This window comes from Phyllostomus hastatus, unplaced genomic scaffold, assembly GCF_019186645.2.
Source record: "Phyllostomus hastatus isolate PE091 unplaced genomic scaffold, TTU_PhHast_1.1 phas_contig_113, whole genome shotgun sequence".
In the NCBI taxonomy this organism is placed as follows: Eukaryota; Metazoa; Chordata; class Mammalia; order Chiroptera; family Phyllostomidae; genus Phyllostomus; species Phyllostomus hastatus.
In genome coordinates this window covers 2,264,543-2,273,034 of record NW_025333530.1, presented here as the reverse complement: position 1 = coordinate 2,273,034, position 8,492 = coordinate 2,264,543, and the positions used below count along the sequence as shown (strand labels likewise).

Genomic DNA, 8,492 nt, shown 5'->3' with positions numbered 1-8,492 from the left:
CATCTAGGATCACTCCTGTTGCTATTATCTTGCCTCTTCTTTCTTAAGCCCTTCCTTTGTTTCAGTGCCTCAGCTTTAATAAATGGACTTTTAAAATCACCTGAATTCATCTTGTGAACTCTTTCCTCTACGAATTCAAAACCTCATACATTCCAGATCATGCCAGGACAGATCTGCCTTGGTCTTTGTCTATTTCCAGTGACATCACTATTTGATATGCTGTTTTTATTTGTTTATTTGTTATTTCCTTCTGCTACATGTAAATGTTGAGAGAACTGTGTTTCTATTTGTCTCCTTCGCTGCTTTCTCCCAATTTCTAAACAGGACCTGGAAAAAAGTAAAACATATTCAGTAAATATGTTTTGTGTTTCCCTTCCATTTTTTCACATATATATTTATGTATATTTGCAGTGATCTTGTATATAAAACATCCACATTTTTCTATCAAATATTGTATGCATTTATTTATGTAGCCACACAACCTTTATACTGATAAATTTAATGATTGCTTGGTATTCTTTCTGAGTGCCAGAAGCACTGTTATTTCTGAATATATACTTTATTCCCATTTTCTATATTATTATGCTAAAATTTTAATAAACATAATTTAGCATCTATTTGCATATGATTTTACCTACTTCTGTAGTGTTTTCTTAGAATAAATAAGATGACTAAATTAATGAGTTTAAACATTTTTATGATCCTTGATTCAGAGCAACCAATTTCTTTAAGAAATAGTTGTAACAACTTAAGTGACAGGATAATAGGCAAATTTCTTTCCCAGAAGCATTCACAGCTTAGCAGATGGTTTTCTTTCTGCGATGTTTGTCTTCTCAATCATCTCTACCAGTGAGGTCAGAGAAACATCCATTCTGTTCCTCCGTGTGGTAGGTGACAATGGAGCAACATCAGGTGTTGAGAAAGTCGTACCTAAGTTATGACCGGAGGCCTGCAGGTTGAATACAAAAAGAGTTAGAGCTCTTAAGAAGGGGAAATCAAATGGGGACACATTTCCACAGGCACAAAATAGCTACCAGATAATGAGAAATGAGAGGTGGCAGTTACAAAGATAATGCCCATCCCGGGCTGCCCACGTAGCTTCACAACTGGGAGGAAATTTCCAAGCTTTGCAAGAGCACTTGTAAGAGATACAGGATAAATGTTTTCACTTTTTTTATCCTATATTCCATAAATTGTCTTAATCTTGAATGATATTCCAAGAGGACACCTTACCAGGTCTCTCTGTTAATAGCTGATCATGTAAAATGTGTTTGCATTTGCTGTGGGGCTTACTGCTTGAAGTCTTTCTGTGAACGTACATTACCTTTCCCCTGAGGGCCAAGAAGGGCTTCTTATAGGTTGGTTTGTTTGTCCTGGGTGCATTAGGGAGTAGAAAGGCATAATTGCCTCCATTCTTCATGTTTGTTGAGATGAATTTGGACAGCCAAAAATGCTAGCTAGTGTTTAGATCCTTCTATTCTTGAGTTTCAGTCCAGGATGCATTTTATTCCACTTCATTTAAATTTTATTACAGAATCATCGGTCCTAAAAATTTCCTATTTCTAAACCTCATCACTCTTGTTTAATTGCTTTCTCTTGGAGCAAAACAGTGACTACAATGGTAATTTGTAATACTTGACATTTTGAACGATGCTGCATATTGAATAAGCTACAAGTTTCCTCAATCTCATATGAAATAACTATTTTATTTAATCCACATGTAGCTAATTTTTTTTTATTTTAATCATTGTTCAAATACAGTTTTCTCCTTTTTACTCCCAATCCAGACCCCCCTCCCACCCTCCCCACTTCCCTCCCATTACCACCCTCCCCTTAGTCTATGACCATGTGTCCTTTAAGTTTGTTCCTGTGAACCCTTCCCACTGACCCCCTTAAATTCCCTCTTCTCTCCCCTCCGGTCACCATCAGCCTGACCTCTATTTCAGTGTCTTTGGTTATATTTTGCTTGTTTCTTTGTTTTGTTATTTAGGTTCCTGTTAAAGGTGAGATCATATGGTATTTGTCTTTCACTGCCTGGCTTGTTTTGCTTAGCATAATGTTTTCCAGCTCCATCCATGCTGTTGCAAAGGGTAGGAGCTCCCTTCTTTCTTTCTGCTGCATAGAATTCCATTGTGTAAATGTACCATAGTTTTTTGGATCCATTCATTTACTGATGGGCATCTTGGTTGCTTCCAGCATCTAGCTATTGTAAATTGTGCTGCTATGAACATTGGGATGCATAGGTTCTTTTGAATTGGTGTTTTAGTATTCTTAGGATAGAGTCCCAGCTGTGGAACTGCAGGGTCAAAAGGCAGATACATTTTTTAGTTTTCTGAGGAAGTTCCATACTGCTTTCCATAGTGGTTGTACCAGTCTGCAGTCCCACCAGCAGTGCACTAGGGTCCCCTTTTCTCCACAACCTCTCCAACACTTGTTGTTTGTTGCTTTGTTTATGATGGCCATTCTGTCTGGTGTGAAGTGGTATCTCATTGTGGTTTTAATTTGCATCTCTCTGATAGCTAGCGATATTGAACATCGTTTCATGTGTCTTTGGATTTTCTGTATGTCCTCCTTGGAGAAGTGTCTGTTCAAATCCTTTGCCCACTTTTTTAATTGGATTCCTTGTCTTCTTAGAGTGCAGTCGTGTAAGTTCTCTATATATTTTGGAGATTAAACCCTTGTCTGAGGTGTCATTGGCAAATATGTTTTCCCATACAGTTGGTTCTCTTTTAATTTTGGTACTGTTTTCTTTAGCTGTGCAGAAGCTTTTTAATTTTGATGAGGTCCCATTTGTTTATTCTTTCCTTTATGTCCCTTGCTCTAGGGGACAAGTCAGTAAAAAAGTTTCTTCGTGAAATATCTGAGATTTTCCTACCCTACGTTCTCCTCTAGGACTTTGATGGTGTCACGATTTATATTTAAGTCTTTTATCCACCTTGAATTTATTTTTGTATGTGGTGTAAGTTGGTGCTCAAGTTTCATTTTTTTTGCACGTGGCTGTCCAGTTCTCCCAACACCATTTGTTGAAGAGGCTATTTTTACTCCATTTTAGGTTGCTGCCTCCTTTGTCAAATATTAATTGACCATAGAGACTTGGGCTTATTTCTGGGCTCTCTGCTCTGTTCCATTGGTCTATGTGCCTATTTTTATGCCAGTACCAGGCTGTTTTGATTACAGTAGCCTTGTAGTATAGTTTAGTGTCGGGTATTGTGATCCCTCCTACTTTACTCTTCTTTCTCAAAAATTGCAGCAGCTATTCGGGGTCGTTTATAATTCCATATAAATTTTTTGGAGTGTTTGTTCTATGTCTGTGAAATATGCCATTGGTACTTTAATAGGAATTGCATTGAATGTGTAAATTGCTTTGGGTAGTATGGACATTTTGATGACATTAATTCTTCCAATCCATGAACACGGTATATGTTTCCATTTGTTTGTGTCTTCCTTGATTTATTTCTTCAGTGTTGTGTAGTTTTCTGAATACAGGTCTTTTACTTCTTTGGTTAGATTTATTCCTAGGTATTTTATTTTTCTTTTTGCTGTTTCAAATGGGATTTTTTCCTTGATATCTGCTTCTGCTGTTTCATTGTTGGTGTATAGAAATGCCTTTGATTTCTGGATATTGACTTTGTATCCCGCTGTTTTGCCAAATTCATTTATTAGGTCAAGCAGTTTTTTGGTAGAGTCTATAGGATTTTCTATGTATACTATCATGTCATCTGCAAACAGTGACAGTTTTGTTTCCTCCTTTCCGATCTGAATGCCTTTTATTTCTTTTTCTTGTCTGATTGCTGTGGCTAAAACTTCCAGTACTATATTGAATAGAAGTGGTGAAAGTGGACAGCCTTGTCTTGTTCCTGATCTTAATGGAAAAGGTTTTAATTTTTGTCCATTGAGAATGATGTTGGCTAAAGGTCTCTCATATATGGCCTTTATTATGTTGAGGAATGCTCCCTCTATTCCCACTTTGCTGAGTGTTTTTATCATGAATGGGTGCTGTACCTTATCAAATGCTTTTTCTGCATCAATTGATATGATCATGTGGTTTTTGTCTTTGCTTTTGTTTATGTGATGTATTACATTTACTGACTTGCGAATGTTGAACCATCCTTGCATCCCTGGAATGAATCCCACTTGGTCATGGTGTTTGATCTTTTTAATGTATTGTTGGATGCGGTTTGCCAGTATTTTGTTGAGGATTTTTAGCGTCAATGTTCATCAGTGATATTGGCCTGAAGTTTTCTTTCTTTGTTGTGTCTTTATTTGGTTTTGGAATTAGGATGATGTTGGCCTCATAAAAAGAGTTTGGGAGACTCCCATCTTTTTGGATTTCTTGGAATAGTCTGTGAAGGATGGGGGTTAGCTCTTCCTTAAATGCTTTGTAGAATTCTCCTGTGAAACCATCAGGTCCTGGGCTTTTGTGTGTTGGGAGTTTTTTGATTACTGCTTCAATTTCTTTTGTTGTTATTGGTCTGTTCAGACTTTCTGCTTCTTTTTCATTGAGTTTTGGAAGATTATATTTTTCTAGAAAGTTGTCCATTTCACCTAGGTTTTCAAATTTCTTGGCATACAGCTCTTTGTAGTAATTTCTTACAATCCTTTGTATTTCTGTGGTATCTGTTGTAATCTCTCCTCTTTCATTTCTGATTGTGTTTATTTGGGTCTTCTCTTTTTTTTTCTTGATGAGTCTGCTTAAAGGCTTGTCAATTTTGTTTATCTTTTCAAAGAACCAGCTCTTGGATTCATTGATCCTTAGAATTGTGCTTTTAGTCTCTATGTCATTTAATTCTGCTCTGGTCTTGGTTATTTCCTTCCTTCTGCTTGCTCTGAACTGCCTTTGTTGTTGTTCCTCGAGTTCTTGTAGACGTAGGGTTAGGTTGTTTGTTTGGAATTTTTCTAACCTTTTTAGGTGGGCCTGTATCGCTATGAACTTCCCTCTCAGGACTGCCTTGGCTGTGTCCCATAAGTTTTGGGTTGTTGTGAGTTCGTTTTCATTTGTTTCCAGAAACCTTTTGATTTCTTCCCTAATATCATTCTTGACCCATTCATTGTTTAATAGCATGCTATTTAATCGCCATGATTTTGAGTGTTTTTTGGTTTTTTTTCCTTTGGGTTGGTTTCTAGCTTCAGTCCCTTGTGGTCTGAGAAAATGCTTGGTATGATTTCAATTTTCTTGAAATTCTTGAGGCTTGCTTTGTGTCCTATCATGTGGTCTATCTTTGAGAATGTTCCATGTACATTTGAAAAGAATGTATATTTAGCTTCTTTTGGATGGAGGGTCCTGTATATATCAGTAAAGTCCATTTCATCAAGGGTATTGTTCAATGCCACAATATCTTTGTTGATATTTTGTTTAGAAGATCTGTCCATTTTTGATAGTGGGGTGTTAAAATCTCCCACTATAATTGTGTTGCTGTCCATATCTTTCTTGAAGTCCTCTAAGATTTTCTTTATGTATTTCGGTGCTCCAATATTAGGTGCATATATATTTACAATATTTATGTCTTCTTGATGTATTCTTCCCTTGAGAATTATGAAGTGACCTTCTGGATCTCTCTTTATGGACCTTCTTTGGAAGTCTATTTTGTCTGATATGAGTATTGCTACCCCGGCTTTTTTTTCCTGTCCATTTGCTTGGAAGATTTGTTTCCAGCCCTTCACTTTCAGCCTGTGTAGGTCTTTTTATCCTGAGGTGGGTCTCTTGTAGACAGCAGATATGTGGGTCATTTTTTCTTATCCAATCAGCTATTGTATGTCTTTTGATGGGAGCATTTAATCCATTTACGTTTAAGGTTATTATTGACAGGTACTTATTCATTTTCTTTTATGTATGTGTGTTCCTCTCTCTCTCTCTCTCTCTCTTTCTTCTCTCCTCCTTAAAGCAGTCCTTTTAGAATCTCTTGCAGGGCTGGTTTGGTCGAGGTGTATTCTTTTTAGACTTCTTTTGTCTGGGAAGCTTCTTATTTGGCCTTCTATCTTGATTGAGAGCCTTGCTGGATATAGTAGCCTTGGTTGCAGACCTCTAGTTCTCATTACCTGGAGTATTTCTTGTCATTCTCTTCTGGCTTGAAGTGTTTCCATTGAGAAGTCTGCTGTCAGCCTTATTGGGGCTCCCTTGTATGTTTCTTCCTTCTTCTCCCTTGCTGCCTTTAAGATTCTCTCTTTGTCTTGAAATTTTGTCATTTTAATTATGATGTGCCTTGCGGTAGGTCTCTTTGGGTTCCTCTTGATTAGGACTCTCTGTGTTTCCTGGATTTGTGTGACTTTTTCTCTCGTCAAATTAGGGAAGTTCTCCTTCATTACTTGTTCAACTAGGTTTTCGATCCCTTGCTCTTCTTCTTCTCCTTCTGGTATCCCTATTATACAGATGTTATTACGTTTCATATTGTCTTGCATTTCTCTTAATCCCTCTTCATTCTTTCTGAGCCTCTTTTCCTTTTCTTGCTCTTTCTGGAAGCTGTTTTCTACTTTGTCCTCCAGCTCGCTAATCCGATCTTCTGCTTCATCAATCTTGCTTTTCATTCCTTCCACTGTGTTCTTCAGTTCAGAAATTGTATTCTTCATTTCCTCTTGACCTTTATTGAGAGTTTCTATTTCCTTTTTCATGTTTATATAGTTTGCAGTGAGATTGATGTAGTTTCCCTCTAATTTCTGAAAGCTCATTGTGAGTTCGTTGAACTTCCTGGTAATCATTGTTTTGAACTCACTATCTGATAGTTGAGTTGCTTCTATTTCATTTAGCATTTTTTCCTGAGGCTTCCTCGTTTCCCTTCAGTTGGGGGTTGTTTCTTTGTTTTCTCATTGTTCGTGGGTTTCTTCTTTTTTTCTTCTTGATTGTTAATTTGAACTGTTCTGATTCCCTGTACTTATGGTGTGAACTTCTTTGGTAGAATATTTGTGTGTTTCAGTGGTGCAATCTCCTTCGTGTATCCTGGTGTTCACAGCTTCCCCCTACTCTTTTTTTGGGATCAGTTGGAGGAGTAAGGCAAAATGGTTTAAAACAGCAAGACAGTATACTATGATATTTACTTAGCAGCCAGTAGAGAAGAGATGTGTTATCCTTTGGCTCCTTATAGTGTTAACCGTGATCCTCCACCCCACTATCCACGTTTTAGAAAGGATGGAAAGAAGGTAAGACTCTTATTAGGGCCGAGAGGATTGTTAGTTGGATCTAGAAAGCTGTGAAGCTGTGGGAGGTCAGCTTCTAAGGTCGGGTTGGACTAAAGATTAGTATATAGGAGTAGTGAGTTCAAGAATAGAGACAACCCCCCACAATAGTATAGTTCAGAAAATTGCAAAGTGGGCTGAGATCAGGTAGGGGCATTGAGAAGCATTTACAATTGTATAGACTACGTCTTACTAGCAGTAATAGTAAAGTGACAGTCTTGTGGCAGAATCGATGAGGTCTAGATAACCAGAATAAAGGGTATAGAACCTTGAGGGGTGTGATAATGGAACACAGATGAAGGATAGTAACTTATCAACACCTTGTGACTGAGATACCAGGGGGAACCTATCGAATGATAGTATAACCAGCCAAGCAAAGAAGACTATACAGAAAGAAAAAGAATACCAAAATACTATTAAAATAAAAAGTCGGAAAAGTGAGAAAAAGATAATACAAATTTACATTAACTTGCAAGATTAAAAAAAAGGGAAAAGAAAGAAAAGCAGAAGATGTAGTGCAGGAGAGATAAATTTGGAGTGGAAAGAATAATATTAGGTTGAAAGGAAGAGAAATATAAGGGATTGCAAGATAAAAATAATAAGAATTGAAAAAAAAGTCACGTAAAAACAAGGTAAAATCAATCAACCAACCACAGCCAGAGAAACCAAACAAAACCAACAACAACAACAAAAAAAACCAAAACAAAACAAACACACACACACACACACACACACACAAATACGAACCAACCAACCAAACAAACAAACAAAAAAACCTCTTGTTGGTTTCTAACTGGCCAGACCAGTTTTTCTGGTCTTGCTGGCTTCAGCTGGCTCTCTCTCTCACAACCCGATCTCAGCAAGTCCGCCAGGTACCTTATGCGCCCCTACACACTGGCGCACGTGAGTCAGTCTTTCCGACTACGTTGCGCTAGCCCGGCCGTTTCCAGCTCCGTGTTCTCGCCGTCCCGTGCTCCGACTGGATGTTGGCGCCTTTCCTGGCTCCCCTGGTCAGGCTGGCTGGAAATCTCAGAGCCACCACAGCAGTTACTAACCCAGCACCACGTCTGTCCCGGTATCGCAGCGCACGATTCCGGCCTCCCTATGGGGCGCGACCCGGTGTTGGCGCCTTTCCCGGCTCCCTCGGTGGGGCTGGCTGGAAATCTCAGAGCCACCACTGCAGTTACGCACCCAGCACCACATCTGTCCCGGTAGCGCAGCTCGAGATTCCTAATTTTTTGACATAACAATTAGATGCAATTTTTCTTGATTTATATAAATTTATACTTTCAGTGATTTTTCATTGATTTTCTTTTACTATCTAG

General features: G+C 38.2%; 1 long non-coding RNA gene across 1 annotated transcript; it reads right to left on the bottom strand.

Moving 5' to 3' along the window:
• Positions 1–221: 221 nt before the first annotated feature.
• Positions 222–8,217, bottom strand: LOC123817064. Its single transcript, XR_006785374.1, has 3 exons — positions 8,044–8,217; positions 758–949; positions 222–327 (listed from the first exon to the last, which is right to left on the bottom strand). It is a non-coding gene; the product is annotated as an uncharacterized LOC123817064 (long non-coding RNA).
• Positions 8,218–8,492: the final 275 nt, after the last annotated feature.